Source organism: Molossus molossus, unplaced genomic scaffold (genome assembly GCF_014108415.1).
Source record: "Molossus molossus isolate mMolMol1 unplaced genomic scaffold, mMolMol1.p scaffold_m16_p_12, whole genome shotgun sequence".
NCBI classification, from domain to species: Eukaryota; Metazoa; Chordata; class Mammalia; order Chiroptera; family Molossidae; genus Molossus; species Molossus molossus.
Window position 1 is genome coordinate 63,127,494 of NW_023425347.1, and position 27,076 is coordinate 63,154,569.

Consider the following 27,076-nt stretch of genomic DNA (forward strand, 5'->3'; position numbering starts at 1 on the left):
AAGCACTTCCTTTCTACAACTACATGTTAAAACATCCATCTCTTAAGAAAATGAGCCCTTAGGAGGCAATCAGTGTAGTGGTTAAGAGCCTGGGTTTTGGAAGCCAGAAAGTCTGAATCTAGTGCCAACATGTATCAATTGTGTATCCTGAGCAAGTGACTTAACCTCTCCACGCCTCAGCTTCCTGGTCTGTACCAAGGGGACTGTGGCAGCACCTGCCTCGCAGGGCGGCTCAGGGATGGAGGGTTGTTCTGCAGGTGCTCAGCTGGTGCCTTGCCCGGAGGAAGAGTTCAACCGGCAACATCAGTCTTACTCCCCTTGCTCTCATCGTGGCTCCTGGAGTGTAACAAGCCCTCAGTAGATGTCGTCGGCATTGGTGCTGGTGCTGTATGTGTTCAGCAAGTGTTTTGAATGAATGAGTGCGTGTGGCAGAGCCAACTGATAGAGAAGTTTGCTTTCAAAATGTTGGGGGCCAGGAAACACGCCAAAGAACTCTCTAGAATGCCCTCCCCCTTGCATGAGGCCTGTGGGCCGAGGGCAGCAGCCCAAGAACCTGGACTTCTCTCCCAGAAGGCAAGAGGCCACCAAGGCAGCCCAAGCCAGGAACACACACACAGAGCGGCCCGACCTTGGGAGAGAGATCTATTCTGCTTAAGGATGTGTGAAGTGGTGCCTCGGGTGAGGGGGGGCATGAAGCGGGGCAGGTGGTCGGGAGGCTTTTGAGGATCAGCACCCCACACCTGGAGCCGACCTGGACTAAGAGTAACAGTAAGCACTGTGTGCCAAGCCCCAGCCTGTGCCACCCCTGTGCTAGGCCCTTTACCCACTTCGCTAACTTTTCACACTCCCTGAGAATTGGGTATTAACTCTGGTGGCTTCTGCCCAGACAGCTCCGGGCCATGACTGAGGCTCTGTGACCGTGGACAAGGTACTTCACCTCTCTGAGGTGTTCTGTAGAACAGAGATCGTAACAGTGCCCACGGAAGTGGAGGAGGAGAGACAACCTTCATAGTAACAGCCTCCCTTCATGGAGCATCCTAAATCTGAGCAAAAGCTGGGCCAGGAAGTGGGAGCTACCCAGCATGGCCTCGGAATGTAGCTCTGAGTTCAGGTTTCTTGAGGAAGAACATTTAGGTCTAAACACATTCAAGAATGCGCTCTGCATAAAATTGGCTTTGGACCAAATTATTGGGGGAGGGTTGCAGATATAGCAGCTAATTTTTATTGAGCACTTACTCGGTGCCTGGCTAAGCATGTCACATGAAATAACTTGTTTATTCATCATAATAACCCTAGTCTACCCCTACTAATAATATTTATATAATGCCACCCATCTGTGTGGTTTTTTCAGGTAAAAGTAAACTTTCGCATCCATGATTTTCTTTTGTCCTCCCAACAAGTCTGAGATGAAATTCTTATTACCCTCAATCTCAGATGTGCAAAGGAGCCCAAAGAAGTGAGGTGACTTGCTCATGACTACAAAGATAGTGGCAGAACCAGAGAACTCGGGTCTGCATTCCTGGGGACCAGTGCTTTTTCAACCACAGGACTCTTCTCGATTCTTTTTTTTTTTTTTTCAATTTTTATTAATTTATTTTTGTTACAGATGTTTCTCCTTTTCCCCCTAGACCTCCTCCTCCCCACCCCGCCCCCCACCAACCCCCTAGCATTGTTGTCTGTGTCCACAGGTTATTCATATGTGCATATACATTTTTTGGTTCATCTCATCCATCTCCCCTGCCCCCTCCTCTGAGGTTTGTCAGTCTGAACCATACTCCTCTCTTCTCTGTTCTTGACCCCCACCCTCTTCCCCCAGATCAGCTTTGCCCCACCCCTGTGCCCCTCTCTTGAGCAGTGCCCCTCCTTTGCCTCTGCTTCCTGCCATAACCCTCCTCAGACTGTGTTCTCAATGCCAGATCTTCGTTCGAGGCCAGGCTCTGCCACCCCTCCGGCTCAGTGGTCTCATCTGTGAAACAAGAAGAGGATGGCACTGACTCATTTCTAAGGGCCCTTCTAACAATAACTGGTCTGTGTAGAAAACTGCCACCAACTCATTTACACTAAGGTGTGGCTGATTGACAGGGGGACCTGCTGTGTCACCTCATCAAAGAGAAGTTGCTTTAAACAGGAATTACTAAAGGGGGCATTATTTAGCCAAAGGAATGACTATAATTACAGAATGGAAGTTAAGTGGGCTGCCTAGTTGCAGTGTTTTAGACAATTGGGGAGAGGGGGAGTCCTGCAAATGTTCAGGTCTGTCCTGCCCCTGTATTTCCATGAGACTTTGGGCCGCTGTCTTACTCCCAGCTACCACGTAAGCGTCCTTCAGGCGCTGCAGAAGTCACACCTCATCTATGCTTAAGAGCCTCTAAAACTCCCTCGAGGTTACAGCATAAAAACCCCTCCCATGCTCTCCCCCCCTTTTCCAGCTGTACCCACCACATTTGCCTTCATGTTTTCTCTCAAGCTGAAGTGAACCCCCAGTGTTGTTCAAACAAGACCTGGCATTTCCCAGTTCTTCATCTTTGCCCCATGCCACCCTCCTCCAGAGTCAATTTCCCTTCCCTTCCCTCTACTGTCCAACTCCACCTATGAAGACTGAATCATATCTCACCTTTCTCCTGAACTCTCTTCCAACCCACACCCCTCACTGGACATTTCTCCCTTCCTCTGAACCCTTGGTGTGCTAACCTTGACCTCTGATGACTTTATCACATCTAGCATACCGAATCACCTTCACTAGGGTTAAGATCCTTGAGGGCAATACCTGGCTTGTGTTTGAGTTTGTACAGAAAATGTATCTGCAGATCCTGAATAAGTGCCAGGTGAATGGGACTAACTTATTCCAAATACCAGTAAACATTTGGAAGAGGCAATATGAAGAGTCATGCACCCTTCAAGTGGCTTGGCGCTGCCTCCCCCAGCCTCTTTAGGCCATTTAGAGGCCATGGAAATGCACCACCAGATCTTCAGGAGGCCGGGTCAGAGGGAGCACAGGTGACTGCCCCAGCTGCTGCCCCTCTGGATCCACCACCGCCTGTGTGCTGAGGCCAGGCTTCCGGGGACAGCTCCCAGCCAATGACAGGGTGCAGAAGGGGGACTAGTGCCCGCCCACCCTGTCAGATACAGCCAATGACTGGGCGCAGCCCAGATGCAGGGCTCCTCCAATGGGCGACTTGGCTCAAGAACAATGATGTCAGCCTTGCCAAAACTTTCTTAGAAGTTAGCTGTGGCCTGAGGCCTTCTTGCCCACCCCTCCTTCCTTCCCTTTCCACTTTCCCAGGTGACAGACCTGTGTCACCTCTGCAGGTTCACCCTGCCTGCTACCCTTTCCTCCTTCACAAGCATTTCCCCAATAAACCTCTTGAACATTCAACCTTGTCTTGGCATCTGCCTCTCAGAGGACCGGAACTAACCTTCCTCTTAGCTGGTGATGTGTTCACAGATGATCAGCAAGTGAGACTCGTGTGCATCACGACCCACTGAAAAGAAGCAATCTGGGAGCGTTTGTAAACGGGATCCTCGGCTGCCCTGCTCTACGCTCAGACTTCGCTCGGCTCTCTACCGTCACGCTCACCTCCCCCAAGGCGATGCCCTGCCCCCAGTCATCTCCCTGTCAGCCTCCCACCCACCTCCGCTTCCTGCCACTGAACTCACCTTTCTCCCTCAGCTCCTACAGGAGACAGGCCGTGACTCCTCAGACCCATCTCTAGGGCCTCTCCCACAAGTGAACTGTTTGAGGGATAGCTCTCCCAACCCTGCAACCCCCATTTTTGTGCTGGAGATGGCTGGTGGCAGGACACAGCCTCCATCAGCTTTCTGTCCTCAAGACAGAGCCAGGGTGGCCCAACGAGGCACCGTCGGAGGGACCTTCACAGAAACCCACAGCAGTGACGGGGCCCAGGCGGAGAAGTCCATGGGTCTGAACAAACACCGATTCCAGGAGTGGTGGGGGGGTCCCACCTGCAGGAGGGAAATGGAAGAGACGCAGAGTAAGCAGCTGGGATCAAGTGGGAGAGAAGGGGCTTCTGAAAGATTGTCTCAGGCACAGCTACGACTGGGTAAGTTCTGGTGACTGTCCCGGGGCAACGCCAGCCTGCCTGACTTAGAGGGCAGCTGGATGGTTGATGGGTCATTGAGCCCCAGCACCCAAGCCTCAGCCCTCGGGTTACTCTGGAGAGCACTTTGCTGCTCAGTGTCCCAGCGAACGTAAGCTGGACCTTTCTCTGCCACATTCCCCCGCTTGCTGCCCTGGACTGCCACTTCACTTTCCTGTCGGCCCTCTGGTCCTTGCCATAAGCTTCTCTCTGACGCCTCCCAGAGGCTGCAGAGGGCAGGGCACTGCCCCCACAACGCTGTCACCAGGAGAAGTGCTGCTCCGTTCCTGCCAGCCCATTTAACGCCCACCCCCGTCCCACCAGATGGGTGACAGTGAAGCGGTACCGGGTCTACGCACTGAACCGCTGCCTCTTCGACTACCTGAATCCTCCCCGCTCGCACACTCGTTCAGTCCTCTCCAGCCATGGCTTTCTCCCTTTCCCCAGTCCAAGACCCTGAGTCCTCTCGGAGCTCAAGATCAAGTCCATGGGATCAGAGTAAAAGACCCCCCTCTGGATCTCGGGCCCCATTTTACATTGAGGAAACAGGTCCTCTAGATGACTCCGCAGGGCCTTCACAACTTGGGAATCCCATGGCCTCTTGGTGCCATGATCCACAGCCGCTTGGTTCCCAGTAGCTCTCGTGCAAACACTGCATCTGTTTTTCCTTTCTTGTTCTCACGGGGGAAAGGGGACATAAGGTCAGGCCACATCACCCATCTCCCGGCATCTGCTGCAACCCAATCTCTCTGTAAAGGGACTTTCTGTCCAGATATAAAGAGGACTTTCTCCAATCCCTACGCTATTCTGTTCTACATCCCAGCAGCTGGGACAGTGTGCCCCTCAGCCAGACGCACAGAGGGGAGATGAAAGAAAGCCCCCAGCCATCCCCACGCACACAGACCGCAGCACGCACTGACGGAGACATTTACTGCACAGCTGTTCGCTCACTCTGACCGACACACACTGACTCCCTCACGCACTCTCACACTCACTGCCTGACACATCTAATCACGTCCATCTTCAGACACATACAGATTCTTTTTTTTTTTTCAATATGTTTTTATTGAGTTTTTACTCAAAGAGAGAGGGAGAAAGAGAGAGAAGCATCGATGTAAGAGAGAAAACGTCAATCGGCTGCCTCCTGCACACACCCCACTGGGGACGGAGCCTGCGACCCCGGCATGTACCCTGACCAGGATCGAACCAGGACCTCTCAGTCCATGGGACACTCAGTCAGCTGAGCCACACCAGCTAGGCACATACAGATTCTTACACAAGCCTCTTGCTCATATTTCTTCTCTCTCTTCAAATAGTTGAGTCATATTATATTACACATAAATCTGTATATTGTTTCTTCAGTTAATATTATCACATAAGAAATATCCTATATGTAACTGGTATGATGAACAAATAGGACTTAGAGGATGTAGCACCTTCACTGTTGTCTCTTGTAGCCCCTAAAATTTATTCAATGGGGGAAACCCCTCCCCCACCCTCTAGAGGAAAACTATGGCAGTTCTCATGAATCTTCTGCTCACACTAATGTGATTTTTCTTATAAGTGTTCTACGGGGTTTTTTTAATCACAAATTTAGTCTCAATTTGATCATTAAAAGTTCCATGGAAGAATCAAAGCTCTAAACATGATTGGAAGGGTTATTCACTCCACTCCCCATAGCCTAAAGCCTGAATCAAGCAAGAAGCTTGCCGGGGGGGGGGGGGGGGGCAGATGGTCCTTCTTGTCCTCCTTCCACGTCCACATCTCCTCACCCCTCTCCCTAACTGTGTTGCCTGGCCCCGCCAGGATTAGAGAGAGGAAAGGGAGGTAAGACAAGAAAGCCAGGGACATTCTTAATGGACTGACACTGTCATAAGTTAGCTTACCACACTCACTCAGCTCAGCAGTATTCAAAGCTCACCCTTTAAACACAACTTCTTGTGTCTCAGAGACCTCACACCTGCAGTACCCTGGATAATAATTATGCATTCTCCTCCAGCTTGTCACTTACAGCTTCTGTAGCCCCTGGGGATCCAAAAATTACCCTCTTCTTTCTATGTAGTCTGTTCCCAACCCTAGGCAGTCACCCACACCAGCTCCCATTCACCCACACCAGCTCCCATTCACCCGTGGCCCACACTTTGTGAGAAATACTTGTATATCCTTTGCTCCAACAAACTCTAGGAATGTAGATATCTTTTATCTGAGGCATAAAGTCAGTAGATAGCAGCTATCGAAGTACATTGTAAGACAGGACACCCTAGAGGTATTCATATTTATAATTTTAATAACTAAGTGTATCTCCCAATACTTTTTCTCTTTTTCTTTCATAGTTACAAAACACAAATTTGTAGCTGGGAACATTGTTGTGATTAAGTTTTCACCACTGAGATATAATCATGGTGTTGTGTGAGGAAGTCTAAGATGTCTCCCTAAGGTGAGAGTGTACTTACTTCTTTGCTCCTTCTTCTATCGTGTTGCTTGAAATACAGATGTGATGGCTGGTGCTCCAGCACTCATTTTGAACCATGAAGATAGGAACTACACTTTAAGGGTGATGGAGCAAAAAGCTGGAAAGCAAAGGTACTTATTGAGCCATCAAATCAATTTTGGATTGCCTTCCCCCAGACTTCGTTTGTTGAGAGAAATCACTGTCAGCTTGACTCACATCACTGTGTTTTTTCCCCACATCATTATTTTAGGTGTTTCTTAACTGAACCTAGTCCTGACACACTGTATAATACTCCATCATATGGCTAAACCACAGATTATTTGATCATAATTCTAATGTCGTTAACATTGTTTCCAATGTTCTTTTGTCCATATTCCTGATTATTTTCCAGCGTAGAAAATAAACCTCTGATACAGATAAGTATAGGTCCATACTTTTCCAAGGCTGTACTCTGTCTTCTCACAAGCAGTGGGCCACATCATTCACATATTTCACCTGCATGTGGACTTCAGAACATAGCCCCTGTGTTTGTCAGCTCTTGTTACTATAATGCTGCATAACAAACACTCCAAAACTCAATAGCTTTCAACAATAAGCATTTATTCTCACAATGACAAGTCTGCAGATCACCTGTGGCTCAAGTGAGCCAGGCTAGACTGAGTTGGGAAGCTCTTCCTCATCCTACCAGATGGCTGAGTTTGACCAGACTGGTTGGGTCAGGTCTGCTCCACTGGTATGGATTCTGGATCACAGGCTGAAAGGACAGCAGCTGCCCCGAGGAACGCTTCCTCATAAGGTGACATGAATAATCCAGGGCATGAGAGTGATACTATTCAGGGAAGCCGCAGCAGGAAATGCCACCTTGCAAAGATAGGAAGCAAGTGGCCAAGTTCTTCTCTAGACATCTGCAAAGAATAATGGGTGTCAATGATCTGATTAAGCAAGATTTGAACTCAAGGAGCAACACTTACTGAAGACCTACTCTGGCTAAGCCTATGCTAGGTGTTTTCAGAAATATGTCAGTCTTTGCAACAAACAAATATGTCCATACACATTAAGGTTATAGAAGCTCAGTGGTAGAAACAAGATGAAATGCTTAAAATTCTCCACCTGTCCCCACCCCCATCAGTGCGAAGGATCTCACAGCTGCCACACAGACAGGAGGATCTGAGTGCCCAGATCTGGGCAGGCAGGCGGAGGTTAGGTAAAGAGCCCTCACACCTGACTTCTTGGGTTCAAATCCTGAGTCTACCATTTTCTAACTGTGAAACCTTATCAAGGTATTTAAACTATCTGTGGCTCAGTTTCTCCATCTGTAAAATAGAGTGATGAAAATCTATATTTTATAGAGTTATTGTGAAGGTTAAGTGAAGTAACACGCCTAAATTTCTTAAAACAGCACCAGGCACGTAGAAAGTGCATGATAAATGTTAGTGTTGCACCGGGGTACAATATTTAACTCCTGTCAAAACTCAACTTTGCCCTGGCCAGTTTGGCTCAGTGGTTAGAGCGTCAGCCCATGGACCAAAGGGTCTCGGGTTTGATTCCTGGTTAAGGGCATATGAGGATTAACAAAAAAAAACTCAGATTGACCAAGAACGTGTAGATCCTTTGTTTTATCTTTCCCCCTCCCCCTCCTAACTAGTAGAGTTTTTGTATTTTTTCCAATGTTTACTAATTTCAAAGAAGAAAGTATGGCATTGTTCTCCTAGTTTACATTTGGGTGGATAATTAATGAGGTTAACATTTCTCGTTATGTATTTATCAGTTAGAATTTTGTTTACTTCTTTTTGTTGCTGTTAATTCTCATCCAAGGATATTTTTCCATTGATTTTTATTTTTTAGAGAGAGTGGAAGGGAGGGAGAAAGAGAGGGGGAGAGAGAGAGAGAGAGAAACATCGATGCGAGAGAGACACATCGATCGGTTGCCTCCCACACGACCTCTACCAGAGGTGGCAATCAAACCTGCAACCCAGGTACATGCCCTTGACTGGGAGTTGAACCCAAGACCCCTTGGTCTGAGGACCAACACTCAAACCAGCCAGGGCAATCTGTTAGAATATTTTTAGAAGCCTTTCAATAATGGCTAAACTTTGTTCTCTGAGAGCAGTTTTGATATTTTGGAAACAGCCAAAAGCCATTCAAAAGGATGACCTGGCCCTGACCGGTTTTGCTCAGCGGTTAGAGCGTCAGCCCACAGACCAATGAGTCACAGGTTCGATTCCAGTCAAGGGCACATACCTTGGTTGTGGTTTGTCCCCTGCCCTGGTCAGGTCGTGCGGGAGGCAGCTGGTCGATGTGGCTCTATACATCGATGTTCCTCTCTGTCTCTCCCTCCCTCCCACTCTATCTGATGATAAATGAAAAAGTATCCTCAGGTGAGGAATAAAAAAGTAAAAAATAAAAGGATGACCTGATTATTGTGTCATTAGTATGACACAATAATGTATGCGATCCCTTCAAAGAACATTTATTCTCTACGGCAGTGATTTTCCACTTCTTTCATCTTATGGCACATAGAAACTAATTACTAAAATTCTGCAGCACACCAAAAAATATACAGTTTGCCAATCTGACAATAAAAATAGGTATTATTTTTATTTATTCACACCAGACAGTTATTGTTAGGTTGGCTACTGTCACTTCTTTATTTGACAGTCTAATGAAATGAGATCAGTGTCTGTAACTAGTCGGGTACTGCATGTTTTAAAAATTCTTATGGCACACTGATTGAAAATGCAGTTCTACAGGGAAATAAGGGCTTGGTTTCTCAGGCATGTCATTCTGGCTTCCCTCCTGACTCCTTTCTGCATATAAGGGGGTTAGGTGGGGCTTGAATGGCCTCGTGGAAGGTGAAGATTCATTCCCCTGGCTGCCCTGGCTCTTCTGACCCAGCTGTCCAGTCCCTGGTCCACCTGCTGGGGTTCACAGCCGCCGTTTGTGTCTGTACTAGAGTAACCTGTGGTCCAGGCTTTCCTCAGCCGGTCAGGGCCAGGGGACTACCTAATAGCTCTGCCTCTGTTAATTCGCGAATCCTTCCCTTTTGCTCTGACTCTAATTTGGCCTGGCCCAGGTGGTCCAGCATGTAGCCCTTGCTCCAGAGCACCTTGACCCTTTCCAAAAATGGTGACTCCCATTGGCAATGGTCTTCAGGCAAATTCCCACCATTCTCACTGGAGATAAGCACAGCTCAGGAACGCTGAGCCTTGAGGCCCCACTCTTCCTGGCCACACCACACTGCCATGTGGATGTGATCACACCCCAGGATGACAATCTACCCTTGGTGACAGCCCCACTTATCCATTGTGCCTCCCCACTTTCTGGGCCAACGCTAGGAGAACACCCAATCTAAATTGATCTCTAAACTCATTCCTCCTTTCTCTCTCTATCGCCTTCTCACTATCTCATGGGCCCCATAAGGTCAGCATCCCTCCCACCACTACATCATGCCCTCCATCTTTCTCTCCAGCTTCTTGGAGATGCCTTCATGAAGCACAGGGGTATTTTTGTACAGCTGGGGGAATCCCATAAACTGAGTCAATCTGTCTGCATTGTTGAAAAGCTAACAGAAGGTTAAAGAAATGTTGAAATAAATCCTCCTTCAAGATAACACCTGGCTTGCAATGTTATTTTCTTGATGAATACTTCTGTTTTACATTTCAGAGGAGGATATTAATTTTTTTCTTTCTTTTTGTTAAAAATCATGATCTTCCCCCAGGATGATGGATGCCTCAAGTCAGCTAGAGCAAAGGTCAAAAAAGGAAGGATACAAAATAGAAAAGCACATTAATTGTTTTCAAAACATTACCTCCATTAAGCCATTTTAGTTAGCTGTAATTATAATTATCCTTTTCTTTCTTCTTTTAATTTGGCTTAGTGCTTCTCAACTATGCATAAGAACTAGTGTGACTTATGGGCCTTATTGGAATTCTGATTCAAACAAACCAATTGTAAAAAGATACTTTTTAGAAAATAAAGGAAAGCTGGTATTAGATGATATCAATAAATTACTAGTTTTGTTGGGTGTGATAATGGCATTGGGCTTAAGTAAAAGAAAAACTTCACCACTTTTTTTTTTTCTTTTACTGAAGGAAAAAGAGGAAGGGAGAAGGAAAGAGAGATGGAAACATCAATGAGAGAGAACATTGATTAGCCATCTGCCTGCCCCCCACTGGGGATTTGGCCCACAACCTGGGCATATGCCCTGATCTAGAATCAAACCAGCGACCTCTTGGTGCATGGGTCGACACTCAACCACTGAGCCACACCGGCCGGGCAACCACTTTTTTAAATGTAGACAAATATTTAGGGCATAATGACATGGTGTCTATGATTTGCTTTAGCATTGCAACAAAATCAAAGGTGTAGAGGCCAGTTGACAGATGAGCCAAATACAGCAAGATGCTGGTAGTTACTGAAGCTAAGTGACAGCTATAGAGATTTCTTCACACACAGTCTATTTTTGTGAGGGACAGACATTTTCAAAACACAGTTTTTGAATTAATTAGTATGGGGAAGTATACATCACATGTATTTAAAGGTCATTTCAAGGGCGATGTGGATTACATGCAATTTCAACTTGACAGGCTCAGATGTAACTTAGTGCTATCTCACCATCCCATTGTCAGCACTGAGTTTTATCAGTTTCCCAACATGGAGCAATTTCAAAAAAATATATGTAGCCAAGTTGTATTATTTTACATTTGGGAGGTATTAATCAAGTTAAATTCTTTTCATATATTTAGTAACCAGCAAATTTTTAGTAGTTCTTTCAAAGTGCCTATTCTTTGTCCTCCCAGAGTCGGTCTGATTTTTAGAAGTTCTTCATAGCTTCATTTCAAAAGCTCTTCATAGCTACCTGGTGAACGAATCAACAGGGAGAATAGTCAGACCCCATTTCAACCCCCAAGTCTTAAACTGGATGCGCTCTGATTTTCTCCTAGGCCTTACAAGCACTTTGCGAGTACCTGCCACTGACAACGTCAGCTCTAGAGTACGAGGACGGCCTCTCCAGTGCAACAGGTCTAGCATGCCTGTGGGTGGCGCTAACAACGTTGATGCTGACAGCTATGCGGCCCTTTGCACCCGTCATGGGCTAGGTACTGTGCAGACACGGCGCCTCTCAAAGGTTTCCAGAGCAGTGCCCTTTGATGCACAGAGTGGATACGAGCCCAGCGGCTGTAAAAACAGTCCAAGGCGACTGCAGCAGGTGTAAAGGTTTGCTGCAGTCTCCCGTTGTACCTTTTACGTGAATGTGATCTTTGCATTCTCTTCCACATAACAGTACCAACTTTTCTTGAGCACTTAAAAGAGATGCTGTTTTAAGATTTTTACATACATCCATTCTTCTGTGTTTATGGTGTTTCTATGAAGCTGAACCTGTTATTATCTCCAGCCTATAGGTGAGAAAACCAAGATAGAAGGAGGTTAAGTAACTTACCTGAGTTTACACAGCCAGCAAGTGTCAGAGCCAGAGTTTGGACCCAGACAGGCTGGCTCTGGAGATAATGCCTTTAACTACCATGATACATTTCCTCCCTAGTGTGTTCACACTGTCTTTAAATTTAAAAATCAATTGTATCTTCCAATTCTCTGTGCATCTATAGTTTAGGACATCATGGCCATACTGTGCCTTCTCGAGGTCCTGACATGTGTGACTGTGCAATCAGAGTTATGACGACCTCGGTGGAGAAGTACAAACATGTCCTGTCATCTCCAGTCCTCACAATCACAGAGCAAAGTAAACGTCATTGTCCATCTTAGAGCTTTACCAAAATTAGGGCTGACTCCCTTCTCTGGAACAGGCCTTTGATTCTTCATAAAAAGTAATGAAAATAAAGGGGAGAGAGGTCAAGCAAAAGTGTATTCCACCATCCCCGTTGGTCTTTACCAGGGGCAAACCTACCATGTCACTGCTTCTCAGGTCTCTCTGACTCCAATGTCACACACACACATGCACATATACACGTGCAGACACACACACTAACCTTAGCTTAATTGGACCTAAGAACAAGCCCCAGCCATGGACCAGGGGAACCACTACAACTTCTACAGGTGACAATTGACAAACGGACATTGGACACATGAATGAGCTCTGAGGCCCCGTGAATAACTACCCAGATTTTCCCTTGAGTTTCTAACTATAGCTGTAAGCATTGCAAGCCCATTTCAGACCTTCTCAAGTCAAATTAGGATTTCACAGCAATATCCTCCCAGTGAGGCAGCAGGAAGCAGCAGGAAGTGTGGAGTCACTCTGACCTGACTTGACTCCAGCTCCTCCAGGCTTCAGTTCTTCGGCCGCGGCGGCTGTGCTCTTCCCTTGCCGGCCTTCTTTTCCGCATTTGTACCGTCCAAGCAGCAGACGCCACACGAGGTCCTTACCGGACTGAATGAGGGAACGCATATGACCATATTAGCATCGTGCTGGTAAAGCGTAGGAACTCAGCAAATACGAGCCAACGAAGTGAATCCGAGGGGCATACTAGTTTGAATAGTGTGCGCACACATATTCATACACATATGCAAGGTCTACTTCAAGAGACTGTCTACTAAGGAGAAGGACTCGAAATGCTCTGCAGTCGGATGAAAATATGGTGTTCACACTATACCTTTTATACTATGCAAATGTTTACAACAATATGCGTATATTCCTTTCTTGGTTAGAAATACCGGGTGTGGCCCTGGCCGATTTGGCTCAGCGGTTAGAGCGACGGCCTGCGGTCCGGAGAGACCCGGGTTCAGTTCCCGCTAAGGGCACGTACCTCGGTTGCAGTTTGTCCCCGGCCCTGGTTGGTTGTGTGGGTGGCGACCACTCGATGTGTCCCTTTCACATCGATGTTTCTCTCTTTCTCTGTTCCTCTCTCTCCCTCCCACTCTACCTGAACAAAAAATGTAAAAAGGTCCTCGGGTGAGGATGATAAAAAAAAAAAAGAAATACCGGGTGTGGCAAATGTAGGTTTGCAGTTGTTTGTATGGAAATAATACATACAATAATAAATAATAATACAAGAATAACCGGTTTTGCATACTCACAGCTGTAAACCTACTTTTGCCCCACCCGGCATTTTTAATGTTTGCTGTTGTTACTTGTTTGGTAGGGGCTTTCAGAAGACCAGGTTTTGTTATCTGCAGCCTGTTCCTTGAGCCTCTTCCCTCCATCTCCTCACGGGCCGATCCACTGAAGGCCCAGCTGCAGGATTAGATTATACCCTCCTTGAATGTATAACCACCGGCACGTAAGATAACAGACAACAATGAAAGCTGACGTCTATGCTATGCCTTCTTAACCCAGTGTCCGGCCAGACGAAGATTCCCTGGAGTTGCAGAGCGGGGAAGTGGCAGAGCTGAGATGTGAACCCTGACAGTCTGACTCCACTCCCTGCACTGAACCACTGGGCCACGGCGCTGACTCACAAAGATTAGTCTCAGCTCACAGTCTTCTGGAAGAGGGGTCCTCCCTGCTGCCATTCCTGTCAGTGAGCATGGCATTTCCCTCCCAGGACTCCCAAAGCTGCACAGCCTCAGTCCCCAGGGCCGCCCCGAGTGGCTCCACCTTCCATGCATCACTGGCGAAGGGCCCTTCTCCCACAAACCTGGGTCTCACTTTGCCTGCTGGGCCCCAAAAGAGCCCTGCTTGGAACCCAAACCTTGCAAAGGGCTTTGTAAAAACCACATCTTTAGGCTCTGCCTTGGAGCCCTCTGTTCAGAGGACGAGGACCTAAACCTCGGACTTGGATTAGGAAATAGAGACAACCGTGAGGTTTCATCAGCTCCTCCCTCCCACACTCTTCCGCCCTCTTCTCATCTCTGACTCCAGAGATCTGTGGAAAACCTCTGTCCCGCAGCCAGCGTGGTGAGAAGCATTGCTACACAGCATCTTCACAGTGTCCCCTCTCCCTCCATCCAATCCCCACTTTGCCCCCCAAAGAAAATTCTTCCTCATGGCCCCGGACACTGTCCAGTTTGGAGAGCCTGGAGAAATGTTTCCCCTTTGGCCACTTCCTATGCAAGTCCCCTTTCTAATCTGTGGGAGCAGCTGGTTCCCTAGCAGTGGTGTGGTGGTAAGGGCCTGAGTAGGGAAAGGGGTCAAAAAGAGGGTTCAAAGTGCCAGATAAAAGGGGGCGACAGGAGGCCATTTACTCGGCAGCCCGAGTGAAAACCTGCCCACGCTCACTAGCATCAGCAGATCGGGCGACTTCCTGTTCTTGCTCGCGGTTACAGGCACCTGAGAGGGCCTCTGTCTCTCTTCTCTTACCTCTGAGCCAGGTGTTCCGTTCCCTGCCTCACAGGCGGAGGCACCAAGTTCAAAGAAGGAAAATCACTCACCCCCAACCACATCAATAATGACAAACACAGTCATGGACTCAAAGCTGCCAACTCCTCATCCATGGTTCTCAGGATGTTGCCCTGATAACGCTACCACAAAATAATAATAATAACAATCATAGCAACAATATCACAGAACTGGCACAAATTAATAGCTCTTAAACTTAGCTAAGGGCTGATAATGATGGTGTTTACTTCTACAACAGCCCAGGGAGGAAAATACTCCTATCTCCATTTGTGGATAAGGAAACCGAGGCTCTGAGGGTCAGCAAACTGGCCCACAGCCTGTTTTGGTAAATAAAGTTTTATTGGAACACGGCCATGCTCATTCGTCTATGTGTTGTCGATGGCTGTTTTCATACTACCACAGCTGAGGTGAATGGTTGCAACATAGAATGTATGACCCATAATGCCTCAAAGATTTACTATCTGGCTCCTTACAGAAAAATATGTGCCAGACTCAGGTCTGTGACTTGGAAATTTTCCGCTGTTGTAGGACATAGAACCAGGACTCCAGCCCAGACTAACTCCAGAAGCTGCACTTTTAATTACCTTGCCTGACCGCACCCCATCATCCAGTCATCTAGTAACTCTACTCGTTACTGCTATGGGCTGACTTGTATCGCCCCCAAAATTTGTATATTGAAGTCCTAATCCCTGCAGCTCCGAATGTGACAGTATTTGGAGATCGGATCTTTACAGAGATAATAAGTTAAAACAAGGTCATTAGGTTAGGCCCTAATCTACTGTGACCGGTGTCCTTCTACAAAGCGGAAATCTGGACACAGAAACACACAGAGTGAAGACACCGAGAGAAGACAGCCATCTGTCAGCCAAGGAGAGAGGCCTCAGAAGAAACCAACCCTGCAGCACCTCATCTGCGAATCCTAGCCTCCATACCTGGGAGGAAATAAATGTCCGCTGTCTAAGCCGCCGAGTCTGTGGTTCTTGGTCCGGGCGTCTCTATCAAACTAATGACGTCACCCGTTCAGGGCCAGACACTCTTCCAGACGGTAGGGAAAGAGAGGTGGGCCTGGCACTGTGTACTCAATAAAAATTAGTGTTTTATATTATCATCTAAGCACTTTGCTTGTTTTGAGACTTTTTTTTTTTTTTTTTTTTTTTTATCCTCACCTGAGGATATTTTTCCATTTTTTTGTTCAGGTAGAGTGGGAGGGAGAGAGAGGAAGGGAGAGAGAGAGAGAAACATCGACGTGAAGGGACACATCGAGTGGCTGCCACCCGCACAACCAACCAGGGCCGGGGACAAACTGCAACCGAAGTACATGCCCTTAGCGGAAACCGAACCCGGGTCTCTCCGGACCGCAGGCCGACGCTCTAACCGCTGAGCCAAACTGGCCAGGGCATGTTTTGAGACTTTTAATCCTCACAGAATGCCTGTTCACTGAGTACTCTTCTATCCCTGTTTTGCAGATGAGGCATTTGAAGCCAAGAGAGGGTGTATACTTGCCCAAGAACATACAGCTAAAAGGAAAAAAATGAGACACAGCTCGGCTTCCGGCAGAGATGGGTATACTGGACAGTGAATGGTGTCCAGCGGGGGACTGTTAGAGGCCACTCGTGACGCCCCGCCCCCTGGCTGGTTCAATGAGCCTCACTGTGCAGCAGGCCAGCTGCTGGATGGGGCCCAGGAGATGTGCCCAGGGCTTGAGACCCTGCAATCAGTACATGAGGCCGACTGGGATGTGAATTATTCGCTGGGCTCGGGGTACCTCCAGTGTCCTTCTACCCCACTGTCCATTCATGACACTGCCTCCTGGCTTCTAAGAAAAAAAATTAAATTAAAAAACCTGTTTCCTGACCCTGTCTTCTTCTTCAGCCTCGCCCGGCACTTGGGCTGCTAGAAGGTCCAGTGAGGTTGTCTGTGACAGTCTCCCTGTTCAGTGCCCGGCACGCTGTTTTATAAGCGAGGAAACTGAGGCTCGGGACAAAAAGCAGCTCACCTCGGCCCCCCTGGTGAGAGGTAGCAGAGCCAGGTCTCAAACCGGCCTGACATTGCCGCCGGAGCAGCTGAGCTGGCCGCCCTCACCGTCCACGGAGCACCAGGCCCCGCCTCCACACCCCACGCCCGCTCTACCCAGTCCTGGCAGATGACTGATTTAGTGGGGCTCGTCGGGAACAGCGGGCGCCAGAGTGAATTTGTGATCCCACAACCAGGTGTTCCTGCTGCCTGTTGACAGCACCTGGATTACGTGTGGCAGGAAGAGGAACAGGCCTCAGCCTTTTGACACGGGACCGCAACTCCAACCTGCTTCAGCTCTCGGGGATCCTCCTGCTCTCAGAAGTTTGTGGTCCCCGACAGCCTTGCTCTGCAACGGTGGTCTGTAGACCGGTAGCCTCGCGCCACCTGGGAGCTCATTACAAATGCAGAACCTCGGGCCCCTCTGGACTTTCTGAAACAGAATCTGCACTTGAACAGGACCTACAGGAGACAGGAGAAAGCACAGGCCCACAGGACTGAGCAGCCCCTGAGAGGCTCTGTGCGCTGGGGCGAGTTTCTTCTCCTCCCTGAGCCTCAGTTTCCTCATCTGTAAAGTGAGGATACTTAGACCAGATACTCTGAGGGGACAACAGCCATTGGAGGAAACAGAGGCCTGGGAAGTCACTCAAGCTCCATAAATATTTTAACTAAGTAATTAACACCACAGGTTTGTACTGAGCACCTACTCTGTTCCAGGCCTTCTAGGCCCTGTTAATACCAGTGCTAAACAAGTCCTTGCTCTAAGGAAGCTTATATTAACTAATTCTCTAGTTAATGAAATGGGGTTAAAACCCCACCTCATCTCCCTAAAATCTGCTTGACTTTGGTAACACAATTTAACTTCACCAACATCTAGTTTTCTCACCTGTAAAATAATAAAAAGAGCAGCTAACATTTGTTAAGCACTTGTTATTTAATGTCAGGCACTATTCTAAACACAAGGATTCCTTGGGAGGCAGTATGGCGTGGGTTGCAATATCCTCTAAAGCTGTGTGACTTTGGGACGATCATCTGACCTCTCTACGCCTGGGTTCCCAATGCTGTGAGTGCCCCAGGTGCCCTTCGAGGAATGCCCTGAGTGCCCCGGTGACTGGGAGTGCCCCCTCAGACAGCCCCCGGCTCTCAGCCCTCTTTGGGGATGGCCTTGGCTGCCTCGCCTAAGTTCATGTCCACATTCCAGGTCCTATCAACACAGGGCTACAAAGCCCAGTCCTTGCACCCCAACCTGGACCAACTAAAGGACCACCCACACTCCAGAGCACCCCGTGGGGGCAACTGAGGTTTTTGGCTGAGGCTGTGTCTCAGGTTAATTTCTCCCGCCTCCCTTCCTCCCACAGGTGCACTCCTGCACCCCAGCTCCTCACAAAGTCAGCTACTGAGCAACCTAGCCCACTAGGTTCCCACCCGAAAACGGGGGTGAGAGCATCGCCTGCCTGGGAGGGTTCTGAGCTCCCACTCAACCTCATGCACTCAGGAAAGAGCCACTCCACAAGAATATCTGCCCTGGACCCACAATAAATGTCCGTGGAGCAAAGAAAGGCAGGCCGACCGGCCCAGGATGTTGAAATAGGTACGGCACGGAGGTGGAGAAAAGAGGGACTCTGAAGTCGCTGTCCTTCGGGCCTGGATCAGGAATAGTATTTGCACAGGCCGCCCTTTAGAATGCTGCAAACGCGTGTCCGTGGCACAGCAGCCGCGCTCCTGGAAATGCCTCCTGCCGTTAAACCAGACTTCTCACGAGGCTACTCACTATCACAGCGTTTGTAATAACAGCAGATTGGAAACAACCCAAAGGATAATCAGTGAGAAACTGAGTTTAAAAAAATGCTACATCCCTACCATAAAATAATGAAATATTATGATTAAATGAAAAAGAATAATTAAATCTACTATGTGCTGTTATGGGAAAATCTCAAGAGAGACTGCGTAGTGAAAAACTCAAGGGAACAATGGTGAACTGTGCTATTTAAGTTAAAAAACAAAAGGTGAGAAAATAGGACTGTACGTTAGTGTACCTCGTGGATGTATGTACATAAAACATCTCTGGGCAGAAAAACAAGAAACAAGCAATAGCGGCTGCTGGAGAGCTGTCTGAATGAGCAGATAGGAAATTTTCACCTGATGTCATTCTATACTGTTTTCCATTCTGTTAAAGTTTGTTTCTGGTAAATAAAAAGTAATAATTTATGTGACCAGATCAGTCTTATAAAGACATTATGATGGGGCAGAGTTTTACTTTCCTGTTGCTTCTGGAGTTTGCAGCTTGGTGCATAGGCAGCTATTCCCCAAGTGAGTGAACCCCAGCCTCCTGCTTCAGGGAACCTCGTTCTGTACTTTTTGATGTTTAAACCTATTACCTGGTCAAAATATATATATAATAAGGGAGGAAGGGGAGAGAAAGAGCAAGCCCTCTCTGGTGTTTTTATACCATCCAGTCCCCTAATGGGAGCTAATGCCAACCCCTTCTCCCATCTGTACAGCTCTGGCCTCAGTCCAAGGAAATTCACTTCTCTCACAAGATCACTGATGCACAGGTGTACAGAAAGGCCGGTGTTTCTCTCTACAGATACAGAAACTAAAGCTTAGCAAGAATAAGTGACTTGCCCAAGAACACCTAGGCAGTAAACGCCTTCAGGTAAAAGTAAGAAGATTTTATTTAAAATACAGTATCCGCCCTGGCCGGTTTGGCTCAGCGGTTAGAGCATCGGCCTGCGGTCTGGAGAGACCCGGGTTCGGTTCCCGCTAAGGGCACGTACCTCAGTTGCAGTTTGTCCCCGGCCCTGGTTGGTCGTGCGGGTGGCAGCCACTCGATGTGCCCCTTTCACATCGATGTCTCTCTCTCTCTCTCTCTCTCTCTCTCTCTCTCTCTCTCTCTCTCTTCCTCTCTCTCCCTCCCACTCTATCTGTACAAAAAATGGAAAAATGTCCTCGGGTGAGGATTAAAAAAATAAGAAATAATAAAAAAAAATAATAAAATACAGTATCCTAAACAATAAAGGGTTTACTAACCCACACAGCAGAAGTCAGGGAGTAAGGGGAAATTCAACATTTGGTTGATTCAGGGGCAGGAAGATGTTGTCAAGGCTCAGGTGCCTGGCGTCCTTGTGCTTTGCATTCTCAGCACACTGCTGATGTCTCTCCTCATGGTCACAAGTGGCTACAGCGAGGGTCGCTTAAGGACACAGTTTCCAAAAAAGAGGACATTTATTCCTGTGAATTTCTCCTGTAGCAAGGAAATCCTTTCCCAAAAGCCCCACACCGGTTTCCTCTCAGGCCCTATAGACCACGTGATTGGCCTATGTCCACACCCAAACCAATTACTGGCAAAGAATTTGAGACTGCCATGGATGGCTTAAACCAATCATGGTTTATCCTCCTGGTTGTGAGACTAGAGCTATCTCCCCTAAGCACCTGATACCCCAAAATTGGAGTGACCGTGGCAAGGGTGAAGTAAGGATCAACAAGTATGTGGGCACCCAACGATGTCTGTCCAGGTAGCAAATGATGTTATCTCAATACGAAGGTGGACATGACCTGGTTAACTTAGATCATTCCCAAAACTCATTACACAGTAAACCTTTGCCGAGTACCTACTCTGTGCACGGCAATATATACAAGGTACCAGGGATTCTGAAATAAAAAAGGCATGATCCTTTAAGACCCTTCTCGCACTTAGTAAGGAATATGGACAAGTGAAGAAACAAGACCAACTCAACATGGCCAGAACCACGAGGAAAAGAGGCTCAGGGGACTAAGGGGGAGGGAGAGGCAACTGGCCAGTCCAGAAGGTTAAGGGCAGATTTCAAGAGAAGGGACCCTTGAGCTTTGAACTAAAAGAACTAACGTAACCAGTACTGGTCAGGGAGGGTAGTCCCGACAACGTGAACAGCCCATGTGAAGTCTGGAGAAGGGAGAAGCAGAATAATTTTGGAAACTGTGTGCAGACAAGAAAGTGCCTATGGGGACCTGGCCGGTTTGGCTCCGGGGTTAGAGCGTTGACCTGTGGTCCAGAGAGACCCGGGTTCAGTTCCCGCTAAGGGCATGTACCTCGGTTGCAGTTTGTCTGGTTGGGTCGTGTGGGTGGCAACCACTTGATGTGTCCCTTTCACATCGATGTCTCTCTCTCTCTCTTACTCCCACTCTATCTGAACAAAAAATGGAAAAACGTCCTCGGGTGAGGATAAAAAAATGCCTATGGGGACAGGCAGAGTTGGGAAGAGGACAAGAAGCAGTCCTGAAGAGCCCTGAAAATCAAACCTTTATTCAAGAAGGTGGGAAAATCAGGCAATCTTTTGTGGGGCTGACATCATCAGGTTTGCCATTTAGAAAGAGAAACGGGGAAGACAAGACAGGAAGAAAAGGAGAAGAATCAAATGGAGAAGTGTCAATTAATTACAAACAGTGCCTGAGGGCCAGACTCTGTCCAGCTTGATAGATAGAAGAAGCCCGCCCTCATAGACAACACGCTCAGAAACTGCCGTCACTGGTACCCACGGTATGGGGCACTCCACGGAGGAAATGAGCTTTAGGCTGAGATCCAACGCTGAGATGAGCTGGAGTTAGCTCATAAGAAAAAAGAAAAGAAAATGTGTTCCCAGCAAATTCACAACCAGCCCCTGACATGTGAAAAGCTTGGCGTAGTCAAGGAACTGAGCCCCGGAGTAGCTGGAGCTGAGAGCGAGGGCCACAATGGCGACAAGGAGATCTGATGAGGGGCTTACATTTTATGGAGAGAAAGGAATAGAAGAAACACAAAAAGGAAGCTGGAAAAAATAATTGGAAGGTAAATATCCTGAGTGGGCCATCTGAGATCTTACTGGTACTTGAAAACCCCAGGATGAAATTTCACAGCATTAAGTGGCCTCGGGCCACCTTAGCCAGCCGAGGATAGTGAGCCTGTCTGCATCTCCCCAGCCAGCTTAGGGCCTTCCATAAGACAGGTTTCAAGCCTCAGTGGGGAGACCTTCAGAGGTGAGCTATTTGCCCCCAACGGGTCCAGGAGATCCCCTGCAGGTGGAGGTTATCAAAAAGAGATTAGCACGTGGCCTGGGACACCTTCGGGAGAGCCTTCCAGGTCCCCTTATTGGGAACTCCTCCAGCTGATGCTAAGGGGAAAAAACCTGAGCTCTCTTTGGCTGGAGTCAGAGGGGCCCTGGAAACACATTTTCCCTTCAGGGGCCTGTGATGGACTTGGGACTTGCAGAATTTATGATTTTCTAGACAAAATGGGTTTTCAGAACCTTTAAATCCAACCTCTTAACTTTAGAGAAGAGAAAACCAGAGTCAAAAAGGGAAATGACTTGCCCAAGGTCACAAAGCAAATCCTGGCAGAGGGAGAACAGTAGAAAAGTCTGGAGACTCTGTTCAGTGCTTTGACCAATAATGATAATAATAATAATAGCAGCTAACAAATATTGGGCATTTACCATGTACTAGACTCTAAGAGCTTCAAATGTTTTAACTCATTGAATAGGCACCACTACCCCATCAGATTGGTAATAGTATGATTCCCATTTTACAGATGAAGAAACAGATGAAGGAAGTTTAAGTGATGCTCCCCAGCTTGCACATCAGAACTGCAGACAGATGTCCAAGCCCTGTTCTAACCCCACGTCCTCCATACGGCACAATCTATTCACTAATGCAGACCCCACTGAAATTTGGTTTGTTCTGGACCTGAGTGGGTTCACCTCTCTTCTTCTACCCAGAGCCTCAGTAAGTCTGGAGTTGCCAGTGGTCTGCACTGACCATATACCAGGGAAGAGAACTAGCACATTTTTCCCTATGCTAAATAAACGCTCCTGTCTCCAACTACCTGGAGGCAGAAACAACAAGGTCACACGCCAGTACGTCAGCCAATGCCCACTCCACCACTCACCACCTTCCTGTGCTTGGCTCTCAGCCCCTGCTGTCTAACTTATATGGATTACATCACTGGGGGTGCTTGCCCTCTGGCCAATGGGAACAATGGAAATACGACCGGGACATTAGAGAAAGAGAAAAAGAGGTTGGGGTATTTGTTCCCCCAGTTCCTTCTCGTTCTGGTCACCACAGGCTGGCTGAATCCCTTTCCTACAGGTCCAGGAGTTATAAGGGGGCCCTTCCCTGCAGCCCTGTCTTCCTTGGCCCTGGTTACCACCCTCTCCCCTTCCTCCTTCCGGGCTGAGGCTGGAAAGGAAGCTTCTCTATTCCTTGCTCCAGGGTTCCACAGCATCCCTTGCGATTTCCCTACCTCCTGCCATAACACCATAAATGGTTCCTTTATTAACGTCTTGACATACCCTAATCTGAAAAAGCTATCTGTTTCCTGACGGATCACAGGTGAGTCCTTGAACTTCTCAATTGTCCACTGGCTGTAACCTGGGAGAGCTGGGATGCACGCTGACGGCGCCCCTGCGGAAAGCTGGCCAGGACCGCCCTGCTAACCAGCTGACTCACTTCAGGATACCAGCTGACTTGGATCCATCAGCTAACCTGAGGATTCGCCAGGAAACTCTGGGGTTCCTTTTAGGGATGATTCTAAAGTTTAAGGCCTAATCTCCAGAACCGTTAGCCTTGGTCACTGATGGTTTTCACAACCATGGCCTGAGTGTCCTCTTAGGCACCGAAACAGAGTGGTACACACATGTTCTAATCCTGACAGCCACCCTGCAAGGTTTGTAGTATTACCCCCATTTTACAGACCAGAAACTAGGGCCCAAAGAGCTGGAATCAGACATCTGGTTGGCGGGGCTCTTTCTCCTCCAACCCGCTCCTGTCTCGCACACCTGCGCTGGATGGGTGGGCTGAAAAGTGCCAAAAAGCCTGGAAAGACCGGCTTGAATGGGGGCAATTGGGGCACTTGTGCTGGTTTAGGGCAATGTCACCTACAGCTCTCAGGCAGAATGGGCTGGCAAGGGTTGCATAGGGTTTCAGGGCCCAGGCATTGGAGTGGTGACCTGGAGCAGGTATCAGAAATAACTGGCGTTTTCACCTGCCTGACATCCATTTCTCCTTCTTGTCCTTGCAGCATCCTCATTTCCCTTTGGGGAGCCTCCACCTCTAACTGCTCCCAGTCCAAATGGTTCAAATAGGGCTCGTCCTGACTCAGGGGCTCCGCCAATGAGATCCTGAGGAGGGATCGGTCCTCTCCCGTGATTGGTCCAGGATGAGCACATGACTGGAGTTGGCAGAAACAGACCCAGCATGAAGGCTTCTCTGCAAACCAGGGAGGGGAGCCCCAGCTGGCAGAACGTGAGCCAGGAGCCGCTGGCGCCGTGTTCCTCCCGTGGGAAGCGCCTGCCGGGAATGCAGCGAATACAAAGGCGCGCAGGGTTGAAAGGGAGAAAGAAGGAAAATTCTGACTCGAGCACATATTTCAGTCATGCTTTAATTCAGCACAGCCCCTGGACTTTTCCGTCAAGGAGGCCAATCCAGTTCCTTTTGTGCTTAAACCAATCTGAGTTTTTGACACATGCAACTAAGAGTCCTGTCTAATGTAGAAAATCTTAAACTCCATCAAATATTGGAGATACACATTGGGGAAAGTAAGGCAAAAGCCCAAGTGTGTGGGACAATGGAAAGAGAGCTGCAATTTCCAGCACACCTAATAGTCAAGTACATGGCCTCTGAAATCATGTTGCCTGGGTTCCTGGCTAGGATATTTCTTAGCTGTGGGAGGCACGGTCTCTGCCTCAGTTTCCTCATCTGTATGACACATATTCAGAGCAGTACCTTCCTACAAGGGTTGTTAGGAAGACTCAATAGACTATCACTTGTGAAGCCCTTACAACAATGTTGGGCAGACTGTAAAGTCTCAGTCAGCGTTGGGTGTTGCCATCATCCCAAGGCACATGGGCAACCCCAGCCTTATTCCAGGCAGCAAGAGTCCTTCCACACCCACAGAGGCCAGGGAGCTGGACTTGCAACCAATCAAAATGCCTCAGGGACTCTGGGGTGGAGCCTATAGGAGAATCCTCAGCACTGACCAGTTCCCATGAGGTCAGGACAATTGGGGCCCCAAGCTGGCACACTCAGGGCATCCTAGAACCGTCCAGTGCAAACCTCATATCTGGCTGCCATTGCAAAGCCAGTATACTGGGAGGCCCCACCCCTCCCCTGCTGTGACCATCACCCTGCTGCTGGGATGATCCTTTCATAACTGCTTGCAGCCCCCAAAACGCAGGCACGAGGCCAGGGCCCAGCCCCTATCCCAGCCTGGGAGAGCACGCGTCCAGGATGCCAATCAGTTTGTATTTGTGGTGCCATGCTCGAAGATAGAATGGGATGTCTTTGGTTAGGAAGGAAATTGTGAAAAAGAAAAAGAAAGAAAGGAAATAGTGGGGTTTGTTTTAATTGAATTAAAAGTAGCCCTGACCAAGAGAAAGAAAAACTGTATAGTGAGAAAAATGCCTGGAGCAGAAGTTAGGAGGCCCAGGCTCCGGTCCAGGTCTGTCACTGGCTCACTTGGCTGGTCCCATCTCCTCTCGACCCCGGTTCCCTCGACTGCACAGTCCAGCATGGGAAGCAGCTGGCGGAGAGAGAAAAGGCAGTTGGTGTCCTCCTTTCCATCTGCGGTTCAGAAAGTCCCTTTCACCACAGAGACAGGTAACTTCGCAGTTTGAGAAAATGCACTTCCTTAGACCCTGGCACTGGTTTGTCCTCCCCGTGCTTTCTCACTGTGTGTTTCCACCTTCTTGGGAGTCTCCTGTCAACCCACAGCTGTGCCCTTTCTCGGAATCTCCTCACCGATAAGATTAATAAATGACCAACACTTGTATTAGCCCTTGGCAACGTAAAGCTAACTGTGCGCTGACTGCTTTGTTTATCCTGGGTTGACGAAGGTCTGTCCTCTTTCCCTCTCTGTTGTAATGGCAGATTTCACTGTCTTCCTTGTGAAGGAAAATCTCCAGGGCTGTGGGGACTGCTTCTCCCTGGCTCACCACTGTGCCCCAGTGCTAACGTGTGATGCGGTTGTGTGGTAGACTCTTTATAAATAGGTGTTGAACAACTCAGCCAGGCCCGCAGCTAGTTGAATACGGAGCTCGAGAAAGAAGGAGGCAGCCTGGGTGCGTGGAGGATCCCTCACCACTGCCCCTGGTCCCTTCAGAAACAGCAGACTTAGAGATGGGAAAGGAATCACAGAAGTTAAAGGACCCAATCAGGGATCACTGTGGCTTCTCCAAACTTGACATGGAGATCGGTGCCCAACTACTGCTTTTGTGACGTCTGGGAGAAGTCCGTGGAGTGGCGTTTATTCAATCTGACCATTCTACAGCCTATAACAATGAATCAGATAGGCCTATGGCTTTTTTTTTTTTTTTTTTTGCCAGAAAATCATCTGTGACAACTTAGACAAGTTGGGGGGATATCTGGGCTCAGATCAAGCTGGGAAAAAAGTTCCATAAGTTTCAAGAAGAAAAAATGAGCTCCATCGAAGTAGTTTTCTGACCCAGATCAGACTCTGCAAATAAAATTGCATGAATGTTGGTCAATTCGCTTAAAGGAGCATTCACACACCTTCCAAATGCTTTCTCCTTCTGGGGGTGGGAGGACTTTAATTAAAAGGCCAGAGGAGGTCTGGCAGAGAGAATGACAAATGGGAAGGGATCACCTTAGAGAAGCCATTGGCACAGAAACAGAGAAATTGGGCTGGCTGGGATGTTCGGCATTTATTAAAATTCCCAAAGTGTGAACTCACGCCTGAGTCAGACTGTCAGTGGACTGCCTGGGGAGGCGAGTGGGGCCCATAATAAATTCTACAGCTAGAGGCCTCGCTACAAATTCCAATCCCAAGACTGAAGCTGAGGCAGAGGAGGCTGGAAACCAAGGCTTGCATATGAAGGTTTGGGACAGCAGAACCCTAGTGCACAACAGGACTTGCCTTGGTGGGTCATCCTAGCTTGGGTGGGCTCAGAAAGGGGGCGTGTCTGGGCCTCACCCAACAGCTAATCTAAGGGGAATAAAGAAAATCATCCATGTGTTGCATGGCTGTGTCCTAAGCAGGCAGGAAGCTTCATAAGCAGGGGGCACATGAAGGACTTTTGTAGGCCCTCCTTTGTCTGTCCATCCCATAAATGTCAGTGTTCCCCATCATTTGGTCTTGGCCCCCTTCTCACGATTACTCCTCGCCAGCTCCCACCTTACTCATGAGACCCAGACTAATATTGCAATCTACCTGCTAGACTTCCCTTCCTGGGTGCCTCAGAGACCCTGCAAACT

General features: G+C 48.2%; 1 long non-coding RNA gene across 1 annotated transcript in view; it reads right to left on the minus strand.

Moving 5' to 3' along the window:
- Positions 1-12,873: 12,873 nt before the first annotated feature.
- Positions 12,874-27,076, minus strand: part of LOC118626575 — a 69,138-nt gene continuing 54,935 nt past the window's right edge. Inside the window, exon 8 of the long non-coding RNA XR_004958922.1 lies at positions 12,874-12,934. This is a non-coding gene — a long non-coding RNA (uncharacterized LOC118626575). The remainder of the gene's footprint in view (positions 12,935-27,076) is intronic.